The sequence below is a fragment of the Tachyglossus aculeatus genome, chromosome 3 (assembly GCF_015852505.1).
Source record: "Tachyglossus aculeatus isolate mTacAcu1 chromosome 3, mTacAcu1.pri, whole genome shotgun sequence".
NCBI classification, from domain to species: domain Eukaryota; kingdom Metazoa; phylum Chordata; class Mammalia; order Monotremata; family Tachyglossidae; genus Tachyglossus; species Tachyglossus aculeatus.
The window spans coordinates 78,508,464-78,531,825 of NC_052068.1; the positions used below are offsets into that span (position 1 = coordinate 78,508,464).

A 23,362-nucleotide genomic window follows, 5' to 3' on the forward strand; every position below is an offset into this window, starting at 1 on the left:
TTGCAGTCTAGAAGGAAAGACAGACATTAATGTGAACAAATTAGTAATTTATAATGTATAATTTAAAGATATACACATAAGTGCACGGGGTTGGGGGTGGGATGTGAATATCAAACGTCCAAAGGTCACAGACCCACGTGCATAGATGACGAAAGAGGGACAGCGAGTTGGGGAAAAGAGGGCTTAATGGGAGAAGGCCTCTTGGAGAAGATAATAATGATGGTATTTAAGCTCTTACTATGTGTCAGGCACTGTACTAAGCACTGGAGTGGATACAAACAAATCGAGTTGGACACAGTCCCTGTCCCATGTGGGGCTCACAGTTTCAATCCCCATTTTACAGATGAGGTAACTGAGGCCCAGAGAAGTAAAGTGACTTTCCCAAGGTCACACAGCAGACAAGTGGCCAAGCCAGGATTAGAACCCATGACCTTCTGAGTCCCAGGCCTGTGCTCTATCCACTACACCATGTTGCTTCTCATGTGATAATAATTATAATAATAACAATAATAATGACGGCATTTGTTAAGCGCTTACTATGTGCGAAGCACTGTTCTAAGCGCTGGGGGTAATACAAGGTGATCAAGTTGTCCCACGTGGGGCTCCCAGTCTTCATCCCCATTTTACAGATGAGGTAACTGAGGCTCAGAGAAGTGAAATGACTTGCCCAAGATCACACAGCAGACACGTGGCAGAGCCGGGATTAGAACCCATGACCTCTGACTCCCAAGCCTGGGCTCTTTCCACTGAGCCACGCTGTTTCTCTAACAGATGTGATGTGACCACGGTAATGTTTTGAAGGTGGCGAGATGGTGTTCTGGCATATATAGAGGGGGAGGGAGTTCCGGGATAGCAGGAGGACAATGGGAAAGGGTCAGCAGTGAGACAGATGAGACTAGGGCACAGTGAGTAAGGTGGTGCTAGAGGAACAGAGTGTGCAGGCTGGGCTGTAGTAAATCAGTGAGGTGAGGTAGGATGGGGTGAGCTGATTGAGTGCTTTAAAGCCAATGGTGAGGACTTTCTGTTTGATGTAGAGGTAGATGGGCAGCCATTGGAAGTTCATGAGGAGTGGGGAGACATGGACTGAATGTTTTTGTTGCTAAATGATCCGTGCAGCAGAGTGAAGATACGGACTACAGTGGGGACAGACAGGAGATCAGCGAGGAGGTAGATAGTCAAGGCAGGATAGGATAAGTACGTGGATCATCATGGCAGCAGTTTGGATGGGGAGGAAAGGATGGATTTTAGCAATGTTGTGAAAGTAAAACTGACAGAACTTGGTGGCGTTGCATATGTGAGCCCATTGTTGAGTAGGGACCATCTCTATACGTTGCCAACTTTTACTTCCCAAGCGCTTAGTACAGTGCTCTGCACACAGTAAGCACTCAATACATATGATTGAGTGAATGAATGAATATGTGAGTGGAATGAGAGATAGTCAAGGGCAACACCAAGATAATGGGCTTGTGAGATGGGGAAAGACAGAGCGAGGTCAGGGTTTGGCTGGGAAGATCAGGAGTCCAGTTCTGAACATTTTTAATTTAAGGTGTAGGCAGGACATCCAGGTAGATATGTCCTGAAGGCAGGAGGAAATGAGAGATTGCAGGGAAGGAGAGAAGGTATGGCTGAAGATGTAGATTTGGGAATCATCTGCATAGAGATGGTATTTGAAGCCATAGGAGCGAATGAGTTCTCCAAAGGAGTGGGTGGAGGTGGAGAATAGAAGGAGACCTATAACTGAGCCTTGAGGGACTCCCATTGTCAGAGGGTGGGAGGCAGAGGAGGAGCCAGCAAAGAGATTGAGTAGGAGCAGTCAGAGGGATAGGAAAACCAAGAAAGGACAATGTCGATGAGTCCAAGGTTGGATAAAGTTTCAAGGAGAAGGGGGTGGTCTTCAGTGTCGAAGGAGGCTGGGAGGCCTAGGAGGATTAGGATACAGTAGAGGCCATCAGATTTGGTGAGAAGGTGATTGTTTACCTAGGGAGGACTTCTTTCTGGGGAGTGATGTGGGTGGAAGTCAGATTTCAGGGAATCTAGGAGAGAATTGAAGGAGAGGAAGTGGAGACAGCGGGTTTAAAAAACTCAAGAAGTTTGGAGAAAAATGGTAGGTGAGAGATGAGGCAGTAACTGGAGAGACATGTGGGGTCAAGGAAGGATTTTTTTAGGGTAGAGATTTCCATTTCATCAGGATGGAACAGCCTCATTTTGCACCATGATACCAACTCCTCAGTCATCCAGCCTAGCTGACACAAAATAGACTGTAAGCTTCTCTGGACTGTAAGCTCATTGTGGGCAGAGATTGTGTTGTTTATTATTATATAGTACTGTCCCAAGCATTTAGTACAGTGCTCTTCACACAATAAGAGGAAGCAGCGTGACTACGTGGAAAGAGCACAGGCTTGAGAGTCAGGGGTCATGGGTTCCAGTCCCGGCTCTGCCACTCATCAGCTGTGTGACTTTGGGCAAGTCACTTAACTTCTCTGTGCCTTAGTTATCTCATTTGTAAAATGGGGGTTAAGACTGTGAGCCCAACATGGGACAACCTGATTACCTTGTATCTACCCCAGCGCTTAGAACAGTGCCTGGCACATAGTAAGTGCTTAACAAATGCCATCGTTATCTTCTAGACTGTGAGCCCATTGTTGCTTAGGGATTATCTCTGTTGCCGAATTGTACTTTCCAAGCATTTAGTACAATGCTCTGTACACAGTAAGCGCTCAATAAATACGATTGAATGAATGAATAAATATGATTGACTGATGAATAAATACAATTGAATGAATGAATGAATGAATATAAGCAGCCTACATATGTGTAAATGTACATAATCATAGTTTTCCTTTGAGGGCCGGGGCAGCTGTATCTTCCCTAGACCATGAAAATCCCCAAGGGACTTAATATCACGCGAAGCACAGAGGAGGTACTCAAGGACTAACGACCAGCAGAAATAGTCATGCTTTGCGTGAGGTAAGGTGATATTCCTAAATGTGAAAAATGAGTTGCTGATATATAGCGGAGTGCTAGATATGAGTCTGGAAAAGATACAAGATGTCAAAGGTTAAAAGGATATTTGACAGTTCAAAAGCTTAATGAAGACCTCAGGACAGAGTCATAGCTGCAGATGACAGAGGTACATAAGTAGGCAGCTGTTTGATGGTTGGGTCACGGTCACAAGCAATGGGCTGTAAAGCCTAAGCTGGTGTGGTTGAAAGGGACTTGCAAGGAAGGAAAACTCCACGACTCCAGGAGCAGAGGAGCTGCGTTGCTTTACATTTCCCAAAGGTCATTCTCCTAAGTGCTTAGAACAGGGAGCAGCACATAGTAAGTGCTCAATAAATACAATTGATTGATTGATTTGACTTTTCTACCTTAGATGGAGTGATGTATAACCCTCTGGGACAGAGCTCAGTATTTCTAAGGAATCATCTCCCATAGGAAAGGTTTTCCCCTGCTTTCACTGCTGCTAGTAGGAGCTTCTCTCTCTGGCTGGCAGGGACTGTGTCTGCTTATTGTTGTACTGTACTTTCCCAAGTGCTTAGTACAGTGCTCAGCACACAGCAGGCACTCAATAAATACGATTGAATGAATGGCTGTCTGGATACCCCATGATTGCCTCCTGCCTGGGATCCTACTCAAAGATTTCCATGTGATCAAATTGTTCTTTCTAACAAATAGATGGAGGACAGGAGGCTAGGGTGATAAAATTTGGGGTTAAGTTTTAAACTTTTTCCATCCCACTCCTGAAGAAAAAAATAAATACTTAAAAGGGAGGGTGGTCATCTTTTCTGAGCATATGTAAAAGCTTTCTCTCTTTGCTAATCCCTGAGTCTGCAGTTGCAAATCTGTCTTTGATCTCTCTATATTCTTTCCAGTTGTATTACTGATTAAACATTGACTTTGGTCATTACTCTGTTTGGGATCCTAGTTTGGCCATGGTTACTGAGGCTTTTATTGAGCCAGATCCTGATCCTGGCTAGTCTCCCTATCCCTTATTTCCCTCTAAGAAGTGTTGAACATAAATTTTAATCCTTGTTCAGAGTTGTGTAGCAAGGTGACCCCAATCTCATGAGGCATACACTTCTAATCCAACAGTTACAGATTCCAAAATGAAAATATCACCTATCATGGGAGAACATCTATGAATTCATTCATTCATTCAATCGTATTGAGCGCTTACTGTGTGCAGAGCACTGTACTAAGCACTTGGGAAGTGCAAGTTGGCAACATATAGAGATGGTCCCTACCCAACAGCAGGCTCACAGTCTAGAAGGGGAAGACAGACAACAAAACAAAACATATTAACAAAATAAAATATAGTAAATATGTACAAGTAAAATAACTAGAGTAATAAATATGTACAAACATATATACAGGTGCTGTGGGGAGGGAAAGGAAGAAGGCGGGGGGATGGAGAGGAGGAGGAGGAGGAGAGGAAGGAGGGGGCTCAGTCTGGGAAGGCCTCCTGGAGGAGGTGAGCTCTCAGTAGGGCTTTGAAGGGAGGAAGAGCGCTAGCTTGACAGATGTGTGGAGGGAGGGCATTCCAGGCCAGGGGGAGGACATGGGCCGGGGGTTAACGGCAGGACAGGTGAGAACGAGGGACAGTGCTTAGTACAGTGCTCTGCACACAGTAAGCGCTCAATAAATACAATTGAATGAATGAATGACAGTGAGGAGGTTAGCGGCAGAGGAGCGGAAGGTACGGGCTGGGCTGCAGAAGGAAAGAAGGGAGGTGAGGTAGGAGGGGGTGAGGTGATGGAGAGCCTTGAAGCCGAGAGTGAGGAGTTTTTGCCTGATGTGTAGGTTGATTGGTAGCCACTGGAGATTTTTGAGGAGGGGAGTAACATGCCCAGAGCGTTTCTGCACAAAGATGATCCGGGCAGCAGCGTGAAGTATAGATTGAAGTGGGGAGAGACAGGAGGGTGGGAGATCAGAGAGGAGGCTGATGCAGTAATCCAGATGGGATAGGATGAGAGACTGAACCAGCAGTGTAGCAGTTTGGATGGAGAGGAAAGGGTGGATCTTGGCGATGTTGCAGAGGTGAGACCGACAGGTTTTGGTGATGGATTGGATGTGAGGGGTGAACGAGAGAGCATGAATACATCATAGGATGCTGAATTTACAGAGGACACCATTTCATACAATATTTCTAAGTTATTATGGTATTTGTTAAGCACTTACTATGTGTCAAGCACTGTTCTAAGCACTAGGGGTAGATATATGTGAATCAGTAAAGCCAGACATGGGCCCTGCCCCACAGGTATTCAATAATCCCCATTTCACAGGTGAGGATATTGAGGCACAGAGAAGCTAAGTGACTTGCCCAAGATCAAACAGCAGGCAAGTGCCAGAGCAGGGATTAGAAACCAGGTCCTCTGACTCCCAGGTATGTGCTCTTTCCACTAGGTCATATGGCTTATAAAGATGAAATCTCAATTCATACTGTATTTCTGAGTTTGTCAAGGTTTTGGGTTTGGGAAGGGATGCGGGAGACAGAGTGGAAAGAATCTGAGTCTGGTTCCTACTTCCAGCTCTGCCCTTGGCCTACTGTGTGACCTTAACCTCTCTGTAAAATGGGGATAAAACATCTGCATCTCCTATCTCTCAGATTGGGATTCCTGTGTGGAAGAGGATCTGTGCCTGATTTGATAATCCTGTATCTACTTTAGCACATGGTTTGAACTTAATAAAGACCATAATTATTATCACCACTTGAGTCAGGATGGGGGTGGGGAGGGGAAGGAGAACCATGACCATGCCGTGCCCATACTGTCCCTGGGAGCGAGGGTGTGGGCTTTTCTTTGGCTATTTAAAATTGCATCACTGCTGTCCTCAAGAAACTCTCCTAGGAAACCTCCCTTAAGCAACCATAAATTAACCAGTAAAATACCAACATTGTTGCCCCATCCACCCCTCCCCCTCAGACCCAGTATCTCTGCCCAGAGACAAAACAGTTCAGATTGCTGCTCCCCAGGAGATGATTTCTTGAGCTCTGGTGCACAGCTGGGGAAAGGGAAGGAAAAGAAAATGGCTTGCACCCAGGACGCTGTAATTACTTATCCCAATCAATGGCATTGAATGCTTACTGTGAGCAGAGCACTGTACTAAGCTTTTGGGAGAGTACTATTTAGCAGAGTTGGTAGATATGTTCCCTGCCGACGATGAGTTTACAGTCTAGAGGGGGCTCTGTGCTCAATGTAATGATAATTATAGTAATTGTATTTGTTAAGTGATCACTATATGCCAGGCTCTGTACTTAGTGGTGGGGTGACTATAGGTAAATCACGTTGGACACAGTCCCTGTCCCACGTGGGGCTCACAATCTCAATCCCCATTTTACAGATGAGGTAACTGAAGCCCAGAGAAGTGAAGTGACTTGTCCATGGTCACACAGCGGACAAGTAGCGGAACTAGGATTAGAACTCATGACCTTCCTACTCTCAGGCCCTTGCTCTATGCCAAGCTGCTTACTCTATCCTGTTAGAATCCCACTCTTTCCCAGGCCACGCTTCGTGAGTAGGTGGCGAGTGGGCAGTAGGCCCCAACCCCTAAAGCACCAGCAGCGATCTACAGAGCAGCTCTGAAATACAGAATCCTCCTCTGGAGAGCATGCATTGCCTCCAGCCCTGGAGCTTGCCTCTAAATAAGCAGGCATTCACTGGAAATAACAGGACACTCAGCTGTTTGCCACGTGGACCTTGTGCCACTATTCATTCAATCGTATTTATTGAGCACTTACTGTGTGCAGAGCACTGTACTACGCACTTGGGAAGAACAAACCGGCAACATATAGAGACAGTCCCTACCCAAAGGGCTTATGTGAGCCTGTCTTCTAGACTGTGAGCCCGTTGTTGGGTAGGGACCGTCTCTATACGTTGCCAACTTGTACTTCCCAAGCGCTTAGTACGGTGCTCTGCACACAGTAAGTGCTCAATATGATTGAATGAATGGTCTAGAAGGGGGAGATTAAGGCCCCCCACCCCCTTACCCCATCCACCCCAGACAATAATTAGCACTCAGCAGGAACCATCTCCAAGACCAAAATTCACAGCGAGATACTTTGAGCTTTTAACAGCAGGGATTTTGGCCAGCTCTTAATGATCAGGTTTGATGATTAATGGGATCGACAACCTTCCCAGATACAGGGTTCGAGAAGGTAGGGGTGGGATTCAGGGTGCCCAAACTGGGAACGAACCAGTGCGGACCCAGCTCAGGTCAGGCAAAGAGGAGCCATTCCTGGAAAGGGAGTATTTCTTCCCCAACTTACCTTTCTGCTTAGAAGAGACTTCTACCTTGGATCAGCTTAGCCAGACACTTAATTCCTTCTCCTCCTTATCATGCTACTTCTCAATCTCAGCTTTTGCTGTTAACAGTATACACACACACACACACACACACACACATATATTCCACACAAGCTGACCACACAAGCCCCCTGCTGCTCTACGGCCAGCATATACTGGCCACAGTCTCAACTGGACCTGCTGTGGAACACAGTGCGTGACGGAGGAATGGTTCTGCTCGTGCCTGCAGTATCATGGTGTGCATGCAGCACCAGCCAGGCTGCCTGGGTGGATCAGGCTAGGCTGAGTCAGTCAGGCAGGTGAACAGCTTCTCCTCACGGGACTTCAGGACGAGGGCAAGAGGACCTCTCACCTGTGCCTTGATGTCCTGGAAGGACCCCAAAGACCATAGGGAAGAGGGGAAAGAGCAGATCGAGTGAGTGCCTTTTGCTTCCTTTTCCTTCCCTCATTTTTCTCCTTCCTCCTTCTCCCTCCCTTCCATCCCTCTTTTACTCCATTCTCCCCACCTCCCCTAACCCCATGCATCCCCTCTCATGCCAAGCTCACCACCACGCTCCAAACAAAAAGCTAGCACCTCAGGTTAGACACTTTCTCGGGAAGTGATTAGAATTTGGACAGGTTCTCTTCTGAGACGATACGAGGTGATTCCTTCTGAAAATGGGCAAACTCCCACGTCCTTATCAAGGACTAGGTAGGTGAGTGCTCACTCAGCACTTGGGATCCTCAAACCAGTCTTTTTCGGAAGAACTCAGAACATATAAGTGTGGGCTCACCTCTTGGGTGGGTAGGGGAGGAACTTACACTAACAAGAAGTGGCCTCCCAGAAGAGTCCAGTCTCTTCTGAAGCAAGTGCAGCATGGTCTAGTAGAAAGAACTTGAGGTTGGGAGTCAGGAGACCTGGATTTAAGCCCCAGGTCCACCACTGGCCTACTGTGTGATCCTGGGCAAGGATTTAAGCTCTCTGAGCCTCACTCTAAAATGAGAAGTTAGACTGTGAGTTCACGTTGGACAGGGACTGTGTCTGATCTCACAAACTTGTATCCACCTCAGTGCTTAGCACATAATAAGTAATAATAATACTTGTGGTATTTGCTAAGCGCTTACTATGTGCCCTGCCCTGTAGTCAGTGCTGGGGTAGGTACAAGCAATTCGGGTTGGACACAGTCCCTATTCCACATGGGGCTTACATTCTTAATGCCCATTTTACAGATAACTGAGGCACAGAGAAGGAAAGTAACCTGCCCAAGGTCACACAGCAGACACGTGGCAGAGGCAGGATTAGAACCTTCTGACTCCCAGGGCCATGCTCTATCCTCTAGGCCAGGCTGCTTCTCTAAGTACTTAATAAATACCATTTTCATAATAATATTGTTCACTAACCTTGGCCATCAGTTCTACATTTCACCTTACATCAGCATCCATAGTTCCCAGGGCTGCCACCTAATCGCCGGTGTTTTTCAGCCCAGAGGCTGAAACCTTATGCCCAGTGAAATGAGGATCACTGGTGAACTGTCCAGATAGCAGTCAGGGTAGCAGCCTGGCCTAGTGGAAAAAAGCACGGGCCTAAGAGTCAGGGGCACTGGGCTCTAATTTTGCCTCCATCAATTGCTGTGTGACCTTGGACAAGTCATTTCCTTCTCTGTGCCACAGTCTCAACTCTAAAATGGGGATTAAAGACCCGTTCCCCCATTTATTTAGACTGTGAACCCTATGCAAGACAGAAATTCTGTCCAACCTGAATAACTGGTGTCTACCCCCAGTGCTTAGAACAGTGTTCAACATATAGTAAGTGCTTAGAGAAGCAGTGTGGCTCAGAGGAAAGAGCACGGGCTTGGGAGTCAAAGGTCATGGGTTCTAATCCCATCTCTGCCATTTATCAGCTGTGTGACTTTGGGCAAGTCACTTAACTTCTCTGTGTCTCAGTTACCTCATCTGTAAAATGGGGATTAAGACTGTGAGCTCTACGTGGGACAACCTGGTTACCTTATATTCCCCCCGCCACCAGGGCTTAGAATAGTACTTGGCACATAGTAAGTGCTTAACAAATACCGTCATTATTATTATTAATACCATAATAACAGGAGCATTTGCCAGCCTCCTAGCCAGAGCAGCTATTGAACTTACTAAAGAAAGATGCAGCGTTCAAGATCTACAGTGTCTAGGAGGCTGATTGGGCAACTATGAGACCTGTTTCTGGTCATAGCACATAATTTTAAATACATTACCTTGTGGAAAACTGGTGATTAAGACCTGTGGAGCAACACAGGAAATGGAGCAGTCAACTGTCATACTTGATATTAAAGTGAAATCAACCCTAAAATGAAATCGGAACAAAAAAGGTCTTTGAGCCAACAAAGCTCTCTGATAGGGACAAATTGGCATTTCAAAGCATGGATTAAACTGAGCCATTGCTGAGACCTCAGGCTAAGTGCAGGAAACAGGGGTTACAATTGTATTCTTCCTTTATTGAGCACTTACTGTGTGCAGGACACTGTACTAAGCATTTGGGAGAATACAATATGACAAACAGACACATCCCCTGCCCACAGTGAGCTTACAGTCTGAGGGCGGAGGGAGAGGAAGACAGACATTAATAAATTACATGAATCTTGTGTGGCAGGACATCCTGTCCACAGTAAGTGACCAAATTGGAAACTGGTAAATTTTCTTTTAGACAGGGACAGAAGAAAGCAGAGTTTTCCTCTCTAGAACCAACCTTGCTGATTAGTTAGGAAATGAAGACTTTTGAGAAGCAGCATGGCCTACTGGATAGAGCACAAGCCTGGGAGTGAGAAAGACCTGGGTTCTAATTCCGGCTCCACCACTTGTCTGCTGTATGATCTTGGGCAAGTCACTTCACTTCTTTCTGTCTGTTACCTCACCCGTAAAATGGGGATTAAAACTGTGAGCCCTATAAGGGACAAGGCCTTTGTCCAACCTGATTAGCTTGAATTTACCCCAGTGCTTACTACAGTACCTGGCACATAGTAAGCACTTAAATACCACTAAAAAAAATATGGGAGATCTGTTTATTTTATAGCCTGAACAAATTCTTCACAGGCTCCCTCTTGTTGGCTTGATGATTCAGCAGCTCCATCTCCAATCCTTTCAGTGGTGTTTCTAGGGCTGCAAATAGGTCTTATCGAGAATTTATCCTGGGGATTGCTAATCTCCAGTTTCATCCTGGATGACTTGTGGGTCCCAAGGCCTTAGGTCTTGTGTAGGGCAGAGGGTTGCACCACCAGGAATGTTGATGGAGGTTTTCAGTGCATCAGGGCTTCCTTTCACTAGAGGTGTTCTAGCATTCCCTGCCAATAAAGGGAATCTGATTCAGGGCCTTCAAAACCTGCCGACAACAAGTCAGGATCTAACGAAGTTAATTTCTCTTGACAAAAAACAAAAAACAAGTTCCATGTTGAATTTTGACACCCGTCTAATGTTTTGTTTCGTTGTCTGTCTCCCCCTTCTAGACTGTGAGCCCATTGTTGGGTAGGGACCATCTCTATATGCTGCCGACCTGTACTTCCCAAGCACTTAGTACAGTGCTCTGCACACAGTAAGTGCTCAATAAATACGATTGAAGGAATGAATTGCAGGACCAAATGTGGCATTTTTTTTTTCCTGACAGAGTGGAGAGACCAAAATATAGCTGCTCTAACAGCACCTCAGGAGTTTGGATGGAGACCCCACCCTCCAGAATTGAGGTTTGTGCTGGGGCAAGCTTTGGGGTGGGGAAAAGTAGAGGTGGGACCGGGGCCAGTGGCATCACACTTCCGCTGCGCCAATGGGAAAGTGCCACATCTTGCTGGCCCATCTCCCAGCCCTCTCTGAAGCCTGGAGATTAGGGCAATTTAATCCTTTGCTCCTCTCCCTTGAGCTATTTCTGTGGATGGAGGGGGGAGGGCAGGCCTCCTGTTCCCACAGCAACGGTGCTGGATTCTCCTGCCAGGGAGCTGAGAGGAGCCCAACAGGGGAAACAAGCTGGGGGAAGGGAGGGAGCCAGGCTTTTCTCCTCCACCTTCCAGACTGTGGCGGCTCTGTGCCACGGCAGAGATGTTGTGGGAAGAAACAGCATGCACAAAAGAATTCTCTGAGGGAAGAGAAGAGCATCTTCAATCTCAGAGCCCCCTGAGTGAAGCAGAAACAAAGATGCTGGAAGCAGGAAGGCACGATGGCGTTTTTTTTTTAACAGCAACAACAACCATAATAATAGTGGCACTAGTGGTATTCATTGAGCGGTTACTATGTGCCAAACACTGTACCAAGGGCTGGAACAGATACAAGATTATTGGGTCAAGCATAGACCCCATCCCACATGAAGCTCAAAGTAAAAGGGAAAGGAAGAATAGGTATTGAATAGGTATTGGTAAGAATAGGCAAGGTAAGAATAGGTATTGGACAAGCAGTATGGCTCAGTGGAAAGAGCACGGGCTTTGGAATCAGAGGTCATAGGTTCAAATCCCAGCTCCGCCAGTTGTCAGCTGTGTGACACTGGGCAAGTCACTTCACTTCTCTGGGCCTCAGTTCCCTCATCTGTAAAATGGGGATTAATGTGAGCCCCCCGTGGGACAACCTGATCACCTTGTATCCCCCCCCAGCGCTTAGAACAGTGCTTTGCACATAGTAAGAGCTTAATAAATGCCATTATTATCATTATTATTATTATTATTATTATTCTCTGGGCCTCAGTTACCTCATCTGTAAAGTGGGGATGAAGACTGTGAGCCCCCTGTGGGAAAGCCTGATCACCTTGTAGTCTCCCCAGTGCTTAAAACAGTGCTTTGCACATAGTAAGCACTTAATAAATGCCATTATTATTATTATTTAATCCCCATTTTACAGATGAGGAAACAGAGGTACTGGTAAATCAAGTAACTTGCCCCAAATCACAAAGTTCCAGAACCTGGATTAGAATCTAGATCCTCTGACTTTTTTCAAACCAAGATTTTAGAAGAAAAAGTGAATCAACCCAGCATTCTGGGTCGTGGACCCTTGGATATGAAGGTGGAGGGAGTTCCAGGCCTGAGGGAAAATGTAGGCAAGGGGTCGGTGATGGGATAGATAAGACTGAGATATAGAGGGTAGGTTGGGGTTAGAACAGCCGAGGGTTTGGGGTGGGTTAGGTTGTTTTAGGAAGTCAGCAAGATAAGGTAGGAGGGAGAGAGCTGATGGTAAGGAGTTTCTATTTGATGAGAAGTCCTAAGAATATTAATAAGCAATGCCATTTCTGGGTCAGACTAATTATTCCCCACCTACCCAGCAGAGTATTTTATCTCTGAGGGTGATGACAAGTCACCCTCATGGGTTTGCTCCTCTAATACAGTCCCTCTGATTCATCTCTCTCACCATCAAGTATTGAGTCTCCATTTAGTAGATGAGGAAGTTTGAGGCCCAGAGAAGTGTAATGACTTACCCACAGTCATCCACTTACTACCCTCGTTCCTGCCTGGAATTTCCTCTCCTTTCATATCTGACAGACCAGCACTCTGCCCATGTTCCAAGGGAAGCCGAATGGTCTAGTGGAAAGAGCATGGACTTGGGAGTTAGAGGACCTGGCTTCTAATCTTGGCTCTGCCACTGATCTGCTGTGTGACCTTGGACAAGTTGCTTAACTTCTCTGTGCTACAGTTACCTCATCTGTAAAATGGAGATTAAATATCCATTCTCCTTTTTAGAATGACAGCCCCATGTGTCCAACCTAATTATCTTACATCTACCCCAGTGCTTAGTACAGTTCCTGGAACAAAGTAAGGGCTTAACAAGTACCATAAAAAAAAAAAAGCCCTGATAGAACTATATCTGTTCCAGGAAGCTTTCCCTGGCTTGTCTCATCTCTAGCCTATTCTCATCATCATCATCAATCGTATTTATTGAGCGCTTACTATGTGCAGAGCACTATTCTCCCTCCTTTCTGCATCACCAGTGCACTTTAGTGTATAACCCTTAAGCATTTTGATATTCACCTCCCTACTCCCTACCTTACCCTCTCAGCATCGCACCTGGAGAGTTTCCAGAACTCTACCAGTCTCAGTTACGAGAGGGAGAATCAAGCAGAGGCCTACCTACTCCATTCCTAGCTTGGGCAGTGGCTAGTGAGTGGAAAGCAATCGGCTACAAGTTAAAACTCATCTGTGCTAGGCAACAGCAGCATGGGAGAAAGTCGAGGGTGGACACTAAAGTTTACTGTGCGGAAGAAGGCAATGGTAAACCACTTCCATATCTTTACCAAGAAAAGTCTGTGGATACACTACCAGAATGATTGCAGATGGAGGTGCAGCATTCTGGGAGAGATTTGTCCATGGAGTCGCTGTGGATTGGAGAAGACCCGACAGCATAAGAAAAGACCCCCATCTGCTGCTTCCTCCAGCCGCAATTTTAGTGTACTAATGATGGCATTTATTAGGCACTTACTATGTGCAAATCACTGTTCTAAGCGCTGGGGAGGTTACAAGGTGATCAGGTTATCCCACAGGGGGCTCACAGTATTAATCCTTATTTTACAGTTGAGGTAACTGAGGCACAGAGAAGTTAAGTGACTTGCTCAAAGTCACACAGCTGACAATTGGCAAACCCGGGATTTGAACCCATGACCTTTGACTCCAAAGCCCGTGCTCTTTCCACTGAACCACGCTGCTTCTCCTACTACTAATCAATGGAATTTATTGAGCACTTACTGTATGCAGAGTACTGTACTAAGAGCTTGGGAAACTAGAGTGCAGCAAAATTGGTAGACAAATTCCTTGCCCACAGTGAGCTTACAGCTTAGAAGGGAAGACAGACAATCGTCTAAATAATTTACAGATATGTACATAAGTGCGGTGGGGGTGGGGTGAACACCAAATGCCCAAAGGGTACAGATCCAAGTGCATAGGTGACACAGAAGGGAAGCACTGGTGAAAAGAGGGCTTAATTAGGGAAAGCCCCTTGGAGGAGATTCATTCATTCATTCAATTCAATCGTATTTATTAAGCACTTACTGTGTGCAGAGCTCTGTACTAAACGCTTGGGAAGTACAAGTTGGCAACATATAGAGATGGTCCCTGCCCAACAATGGGCTCACAATCTAGAAGGGGGAGACAGACAACAAAATAAAACATGTGGACAGGTGTCAAGTCATCAGAATAAACAGAAGTAAAGCTAGATGCACATCATTAACAAAATAAATAGAATTGTAAATATGTACAAGTAAAATAGAGTAATAAACCTGTACAAACATATGTACAGATGCTGTGGGGAGGGGAAGGTGGTAGGGCGGGGGGGGGTTAGGGAGGGGGAGAGGAAAGAGGGGTCTCAGTACCTTAGAGGTGGTGAAACCGATTGTCTGGTGCATATGGAGAGGGAGGGAGTTCCAAACCAGAGCTGGTGGGGAATAGATATGAAATTGATGAAGATAATAATAATGGTATTTGTTAAGCACTTCTACATGCAAGGCACTGTACTGAGTGCTGGGGTAGATACAGAATAAATGGGCTGGACTCATCCCTGTCCCATATAGGGCTCACAGTCTTAATCCCCATTTTACAGATGAGGAAATTGAAGCATAAAGAAGTTAAGTGACCAAGGTCACAGAGCAGACAAGTAGTGGAGCTAGAATTAGAACTCAGGTCCTTCTAACTTCCAGGCCCATGCTCTATACACTAGGCCTCTCTGCTTCGGAGAGATTCATTCATTCATTCAATCGTATTTATTGAGCGGTTACTGTGTGCAGAGCACTGTACTAAGCATTTGGGAAATACAAGAGATAGGTGAATTCAGAGCTCAGTGAGCTAGCTGGCGCCTCAGGAGTTAACTGTGTGGGCTGGGCTGCAGAAGCAGATCAGTGAGATAAGGTAGGAGGGAGCAAGCTGACTGAGTGTTTAAATCCCATGGTAAGGAGTTTCTGGTTTTATGAGATGGATGAGAAACTGCTGAAGATTCTTGAGGAGTGGAGAGAAGTGGACTGAACTTTTTTTAGAAAAATGATGAGGGAGCAGAGTGAAGTATGGACTGCAGTGAGGAGAGACAGGAGGCAGGGAGGACAGTGAGGTGGCAGATGCAATAGTTCAGATGGCTTAGGATAAGTGCTTGTATCAACATGGTAGCACTTTAGATGGACAGAAAAGTGGATTTTAGCAATGTTGTGAAGGTAAAATTAACAGGATTTGGAGATAGAATTGAACATATGGGTTCATTCATTCATTCTATCATATTTATTGAGCACTTACTGTGTGCACAGCACTGTACTAAGCGCTTGGGAAGTACAAGTTGGCAACATATAGAGACAGTCCCTACCCAACAACGGGCTTACAGTCTAGAAGGGGGAAGGAAGTCTAGAAGGTGGGGTTGTATGAGAGAGATGAGTGGAGGCTTGTGAGATAGGGAGGACAATCAATCGATTTATTGAGCTATTACTGTGTTGCATTGATAGTGGGCCCCTCAGGGTTGCAACTGGAGAGTTTCCAGTATTCTACCAGTCCCGACTTAAGGGAGGGTCATGCAGAAACATTTCCATTCCATTCCTACCTTGGGCAGTGGCTAGCGAGTAGAAGACAATCTGCTACAAGTCAAGACTCCCCTGTGCAGGGCAGCAGCAGTGTGGGAGAGTCAGGTGCAGAGACTCAAGTTTACTGTATGGAAGAAGGCAATAGTAAACCAATTCTATATTTCTACCAAGATAACTCAAGGATACATTACCAAAATGATTCAAAAATGAGGGTGGGGCGTTCTGGGAGAGATGTGTCCATAGCGTTGCTATGGGTCGGACAAGACTCGACAGCATAAAACAAAAACAATTGATAGTGGGATTGTCTATGGTGTTGGGAAAGACAGGGAGGACAGGGTTTTGAAATGGAAGAGTTCTGTTTTGAAAATGTTTCAATTACTAAACTCCCTGAGGGCAGGGATCATGTCTTTCAACTCTATTGTACTGTATTTTCCCAAGTGCTCAGTAACAAATCAACTCATCAATAGTATTTTAGACTGCTGTATGCAGAGGACTGTACTAAGTTTAGGATAGTACTGTATAACAGCTGGTAGACATGATCCTTATCCACCAGGTGCTTACAATCTAGAGGTTCAATGCTTGGGAGAATACAGAATGTTTGCCTTCCTAGGCATTTATCCTAGTGGATAAAGATGTACCCACTAATTAACTTGTCCATCTACATCCTAACTTTCCCTTTAATCCATTATAGATCCTTTATCCATACACTCTTGAAACTGCTTATATTTTCTGTCTGTGGGAGCAAATTCTATACGGTCACACTTACTATTGGAAAGTGTTGCTTTATTGCCTTGATAGCATGATTAAGCTTTACTTGGGCACACAGTCCTTGGTAACTACACACCAGAAAGGGACACAAACAGCCAAAGCAAAAGACCACCAATACATTTTCCAAATAGAGTACAGGGGAATAGAGATACATTCAAGAAAAATGGAAGGGAGAAAAAAAAGCAAACATAAAAAATTAGGCTTAATTCTCTAGGGTAACCATGAACCTGATGAATTATATAGTAGCTTTTTCTTAGAAATCATTTTAGACTACCTCCACATATGGCCGGATAAAACACCGGAGTACTGATTATTGGAGGGAATGATCTTGAACTTCAGGAGTTGGAATGAAATACGCCAGTTTCTCAGATCTCTCTGGAGATTTTATGGCCCTGCAGATACTGATCAGTTTTGACCACACCCTGAGTAAACCAGGGAGTGGAAAAAGGAATAACCTGGAACAAGAGAGTTTGTTCAACCTCCTTCCTGTAGGCAGAAAGAATGCCCCATGATCAGAGGCCTTGTCTAAAGTCAGTTTACTAACAGTGGACAATTTGTTTCAGAAGCATGTGAGCTGGCAAGTCGTGCAGAGCCAGAGAATAAAAAACCCTGGTCTCGTAACTTCAGAAGATTGCTCCTGAAGAGTTTCCCCTAGGAGAGAACTTGGGAAATCTCTCTAGCACCCAAATAAACAGGATACAAGGTGTAGCCTGATTTTTTTTTTTAAAAAAAGCTCTCAGACAGCCTTAGAGGGTTATCCAGTATGTGTATTACCTCTAGTTGGTAAATTCGTTAGGAGCAGGGAAAGTGTCTACATACTGTTATACTGTATTCTGCCAAGCACTTAGCATACTGATCTGCACAAGGGAAGTGTTCAAGAAATACGATTGATTCATTGTTCCAAGTCTCTTTCTCTAGTTATTATCTTTCCATTTTTCCTGAATGTATCTCTATTCCCCTGCACCGAATTAGCCCTGTCCTCAGATGGAGAAACTTCAAGTCTCATATTTTGTTCTTATTAACAACTCTGGTTTAATGTTTGGTGGGAGATCATTGGAATGAATATCAAATGTGATTTTTGGGGATTGTCTATAGATTTTCACTTCCCATGCAATTAATTTTCAGTTGCTGCACGGAAGCAATATGCCAATATACAATTTCTACGGGATTTACAAATACTTCGAAAGCTGGAAGTTCTCTCAAGGCACATCACAGAAAAAGTCAAAGGTTAACAAACAAAAGCAAAATGTTAAAAACTTTTTTTCCTCCCCAAAAGCCACCTTGAGGATCTGGTCTCTGCCTCAGGCAGCTTAAAATCTAGGGGAAAGAGTTTCAGCAGAAAACAACAGGCTTTGATGTAAACTTTGAGGCTTGAGAGAGGAAGAATTCACGGTCCCATTTTTGACAGATTTCAAAGCAACAAGTATTTTTACAATTTTTTGTGCCATTTTGGATCATTTGGTATCATTCACAGAATTCATGTTCTTTAAAAACAGAAGTGTTGAAAATGGTGACAAAACAAAGTTAATATTTACTGTTCAAATTGCTAAATGGGAAACAAGTTCAGGGACCCCAGAAATCAGAAGACTATGCAACCATACTGCCATCGGCTCCCTCATCCCCTGGGCCTTCTCTACTGAACTGAACTCACTCACTCCCCTAACCCTTTGCCGATCTTATACCACTAACCCAGAGTCCTGGATCACCTCCACGGTCCGCTTCCTTTATTCCTACGTACAAGACACAGAGCACTGCTGGCAGAAATCTTCAAGTTCATCTTTGCTTGCTTTACCTTTGCTCTCTCTGCCCAGCCACATAATATCTCCATCCTTATTGACTCTCCTGCCCATTGCCTTCACCAGTTGTTTCAGATGTTTAACTTTCTCTTCAAGTGCCCTATCCCCCAAACTCCTCCATCTCTTGCCCCTAATGATCTGACCACGGACTTTATTAACAAAATTGAAAGCATCAGACGTAATCTCCCTAACATCTCACCTGCTTCTTTCTAGTCCTTCCCTCCTCCTGACCCTTCTTCAACTCTCCCAGGAGTATATCCCATCTCTTCTCAAAATCCACCGCTTCCACATATGCCTCTGAACCATCCCTTCACACCTTAAAATACTTCCTTCTTCCCGCCCTGACTGCCATCCTCCATCTTCAACTGTTCACTCCCCAATGGCTTCTCCCCCACTGCTTTCAAACATGTTTATGTCTTTATCCTAAAAAAAACAAAAACAAACAAACCTCCCTTGGCCTTAGGCTCCCTCCACCATCATCCTATCTCCCTTCTACCATTCCTCTCCAGACTCCTTGAGCGAATTGCCTACCCCCATTGTCTCCACTTCCTCTCCTCAATCCCCAACAATCTGGTTTCCATTCCCTTAACTCTATGGAAGCAGCCCTCTCTAACATAACCAATGATCACCCCTTTGAATCCAATGGCCTCTACTCCATCCTAATCCTCCTTGACCTCTCAATTACTTTTGACACTGTTGACCATCCCCTTCTCCTGGAAACATTACCTAACAGTGGCTTCACTGACACTGTCCTCTCCTGGTTCTCTCTCTCTGGTCCCTCATTTTCAGTCTCTTTCGTGGGCTACTCCTCTGCCTCCCACTCTATCTGTGAAAATCCTTTATTGTTCAGTTCAGGGTCCCCTTCTATTCTCCATCTACACCCACTCCCTTGGAGAACTCATTTGCTCCCATGGCTTCAGCTACCATCTCTATGAAGATGTCTCCCAGATCAACATTTCCAGTCCTGATCTCTCTCCTTCTCTGCAGTCCCGTATTTCCTCCTGCCTTCAGGTCATCTCTATTTGGATGTCCCACTGACAACTCAAATGTAACATGGCCAAAACAGTACTCCTCATAGTCCTGCCCAAACCCTTCCCCCTTGGCTTTCCCATCACTGTAGACAGCATTCACTCATTCATTCAGTCATTGAGTGCTTACTGGGTGAAAAGCATTGTAATAATGATAATAATCAATCAATCAATCGTATTTATTGAGCGCTTACTATGTGCAGAGCACTGTACTAAGCGCTTAGGAAGTACAAATTGGCAACATATAGAGACAGTCCCTACCCAACAGTGGGCTCACAGTCTAAAAGGGGGAGACAGAGAACAAAACCAAACATACTAACAAAGTAAAATAAATAGAATAGATATGTACAAGTAAAATAAATAGAGTAATAAATATGTACAAACATATATACATATATACAGGTGCTGTGGGGAAGGGAAGGAGGTAAGATGGGGGGGATGGAGAGGGGGACGAGGGGGAGAGGAAGGAAGGGGCTCAGTCTGGGAAGGCCTCTTGGAGGAGGTGAGCTCTCAGCAGGGCCTTGAAGGGAGGAAGAGAGCTAGCTTGGCGGATGGGCAGAGGGAGGGCATTCCAGGCCCGGGGGATGACGTGGGCCGGGGGTCGATGGCGGGACAGGCGAGAACGAGGTACGGTGAGGTATTATTATAATAATAATGACGATGGCAAGTGTTTCACACTTACTATGTGTGAAGAACTGTTCTAAGCACTGGGGGGGATACAAGATGATCGGGTTGTCCCACGTGGGGCTCACAGTCTTCACCCCCATTTTACAGATGAGGTAACTGAGGCTCAGAGAAGTTAACTGACTTGCCCAAAGTCACACAGCTGACAAGTGGCAGAGACAGGATTTGAACCCATGGCCTCTGACTCCCAAGCCCGGTCTCTTTCCATGGAGCCATGCTGCTTCTCGTACTAAGCTTTTGGGTGAGTACAATAAAACAATAAACAGATACATTCCCTGCCCACAATGAGTTTACAACACCATCCTCCCTGTCTTACAAATCTATAACCTTGGCATTATCTTTGAGTCATCTGTCATTCAACCTACGTATTCAGTCTGACAGTAAATCCCATTGGTTCATTCCCTATAACACTGTTAAAATCTGCCCTTTCCTCTCCATCCAGACTACTACCAGGTTAATTCTTGCACTTATCCTATCCTGTCTTGATTACTGCATCAGCCTCCTTGCTGACCTCCCTGCCTCCTGTCTCTTCCCATCTTTGTTCATACCTCACTCTCCTGACTGGATAATTGTTTTACAAAACCATTCAGTCCATGTTTCCCCACACCTCAAGAACTTCCAGTGGTTAAGAAGTTATTTATTAAGCACTTAGTATGTTCCAGGCACTGTGTGAAACACTGGGGTAGCTACAAGCTAATCAGGTTGGACACAGTTCTTGTGCCACAAGAGGCTCACTATCTAAATCCCCATTTTATAGATGGGGTAACTGAGGCACAGAAAAGTTAAGTGACTTGCCCAAGATCACATAGCAGACAAATGGCAGAGCTGAGATTAGAACCCAGGTCCTTCTGTCTTCCAGGCTTCTGCTCTATCCACTAGGCCACACTGTGGTTGCCCATCCACCTCCGCAACCAGAAACGTTTTACCATAGGCTTTAGAGCATTCATTCATCTTATTCCATCCTACCTTAATTCCCTAATTTCCTACTATAACATAGCCCACACACTTTGCTCCTCTAACACCAAGCTACTCACTGATCCTCAATCTTGTCTCACTCTCTGGAACACCCACCCACTTGATATCCAACAGGTGCTCAGTCTCCCCACCTTCAAAACCTTATTGAAGGCACATTGCCTCCAAGAGGCCTTCCCTGATTAAGCCCTCACTTCCTTTCATCTCACTCCCTTCTGCACTGTCCTTGCACTTGGATTTGCACCCTTTATTCACCCCTCAGCCTCACAGCACATATGTACACATCCTCAATTTATATTAACATCTGCCCCCACTCTTGAGTGTATACTCAATGTTGGCAAGGAACAGGTCTGCCAACCTGCTATATTGAACTCTCCCAAGAGCTTAGTACATTGCTCTGCATACAGTGTGTTCAATAAATGATGGCTAGCCTGCCAAGTTTCTCAGCTTGTCAGAAAAGGATCAATTTCCAGCATAAGCAAGGAAGGCCTCCAGAAGAGGCACAATTCATTTGGCCATTTGAGATTCCAGGGGCCTCTATGGCCCCACTTCTACCTGTGTTTCCTCACTGCGCTACTCCCAAAACCTGCGGGGTAGTGCAGTTAAAGATTTGATGTTCCTCCTTGGACAGGATGGTTATGAATTCTGCAGTTCCATCCCCACCTGAAAAGCCTCCAGTGGGATACAGTAAGGTCCTGTTTCCATCTGAGTAGCAGAAAGGGAATGACAGCCATGGTGGTGATAGAGCAGAAGCAGAGGTTGTGGAGGAGGTGACATCCTCCAGTCTTCTTGCTCCTCAGTTGTTTCCACAGCTAGAATAGCTTCTGCCCACACATTTCCCATAGGTTTCTAGTGTGTTGGGCTACCTCAGAAGCACTCAGGAGACCACTGCAGCTGCAGTGAACAACCATCCCTCCTTAACTCGGTCTAGGCAGGGAACATTTCTATCAACTCTCCCAACCATTTGTACTGTGCACTGCACACAGTAAGTACAACTGATTGATAAATTGGGGCACTCCTGCTTCCCCCTGGGGCTCACTGATGGAGCCACAGTGTGGTTCTGGGCTTCCTGTTAGCTCGGGGTGCGGTGGTGGACTATGTCATAGCCTTGCTCTTCCTCCTGCTTTCCCATCTGTAAATTATTTTAGTCTATCTGCCTCCCCTATTGTAAACTCCTTGAGGGCAGAGAGCATGAATCTTGCTTCGATTGTCCTCTCCCAAGCATTTAGTACCATGTTTTACACACAGTAGGTGCTCAGTAAATATGATCTAAATATGATTGGTTGTCTGCTTGTGGGCAGCACCCAGAGTCGGTCTGTGGCAGTTGCGTTGCTGTCTGTAAATGTCTTTTCGCCTCAATTTCCCTCTCCCATTTTGTACCCTTCTCCTTCTATCCCCTGCTCCCTTTTCCCCTCTTCCCTGTTCCCTCCTTTTTCCTCCACTCTGATTTCATATTTTTCCTCTCCCCTCACCCCAACTCTGGTCTTTTTCATTCTCTTTCTCTTTTCTTCCTTCTGCCTGTCTTTCCCCCCTTTACACATTTGTCCCAGCTCCAGTCACTAAGCTCACGGAAATTTGGGCAATAAAATCCGAGTTATTGTAAGGTCATTTTCTAAGGAGGAAAGCTCAATCTTCACTTCCAAAGGTCTTCCCACAGTGAATGGGCCTTACTGGATTTGAGGATGGGAGAAGAAAACTAGCAAAATGAGTTAACAGTGCACATGTTGCTTATAATCATCTCTCTACAGGATAACAGTGACACCCGGTGGCAATTTAAGCCATTTCAAAGTTGTTTCTCCTGCGGAATTCAAATGTCCAAACTTTTATTGAACGGCTGTGAGCTCAGGACCTACCACAGACTCCACATTTAACTTTTAGAACAGTTCCACCAATGCACCCCCTTGTTCCATACTGAACATCAAGGGGCATGTCAAGATCGCAAACAATGGGATTCAGCCAGACCACCAGCATCGAAACAACGCTCATCTCATCCTACCTTTGTTGGTGTGACATGTGAGGAGAATAGACAACAGCAGGATATCCAAACAGCCTCTGTATGGGGAGTTGAATGGAGAAATCACAAACGGAATGAACAGAGGAAGCACTTCAGGGACACAGTGAAGCAAAACCACAAACCATGTGGTAGAGCACGGCAGGATGGACAGGAAGATAGTCTAGCCTGGCGTGCAGCAGTCAGAAATGGGGGACTAACTTGGAGCAGAGACTTCAAAACAGACAGAAGTGAAAATAGTATCCGGTCCTGAAGAAGTAGCAGCAGAAGTGCAAGGGGCAGTCTTACATGTGGTCTCTCAGAAGTGACTGTGATTCATC

The 23,362-nt window shown here is 45.4% G+C and overlaps 1 non-coding gene across 1 annotated transcript; it reads left to right on the forward strand.

Moving 5' to 3' along the window:
* Positions 1-13,282: 13,282 nt before the first annotated feature.
* Positions 13,283-13,420, forward strand: LOC119926137. The gene has a single exon (XR_005450042.1). It is a non-coding gene; the product is annotated as a small nucleolar RNA SNORA7 (small nucleolar RNA).
* The last annotated feature ends 9,942 nt before the right edge of the window (positions 13,421-23,362 follow it).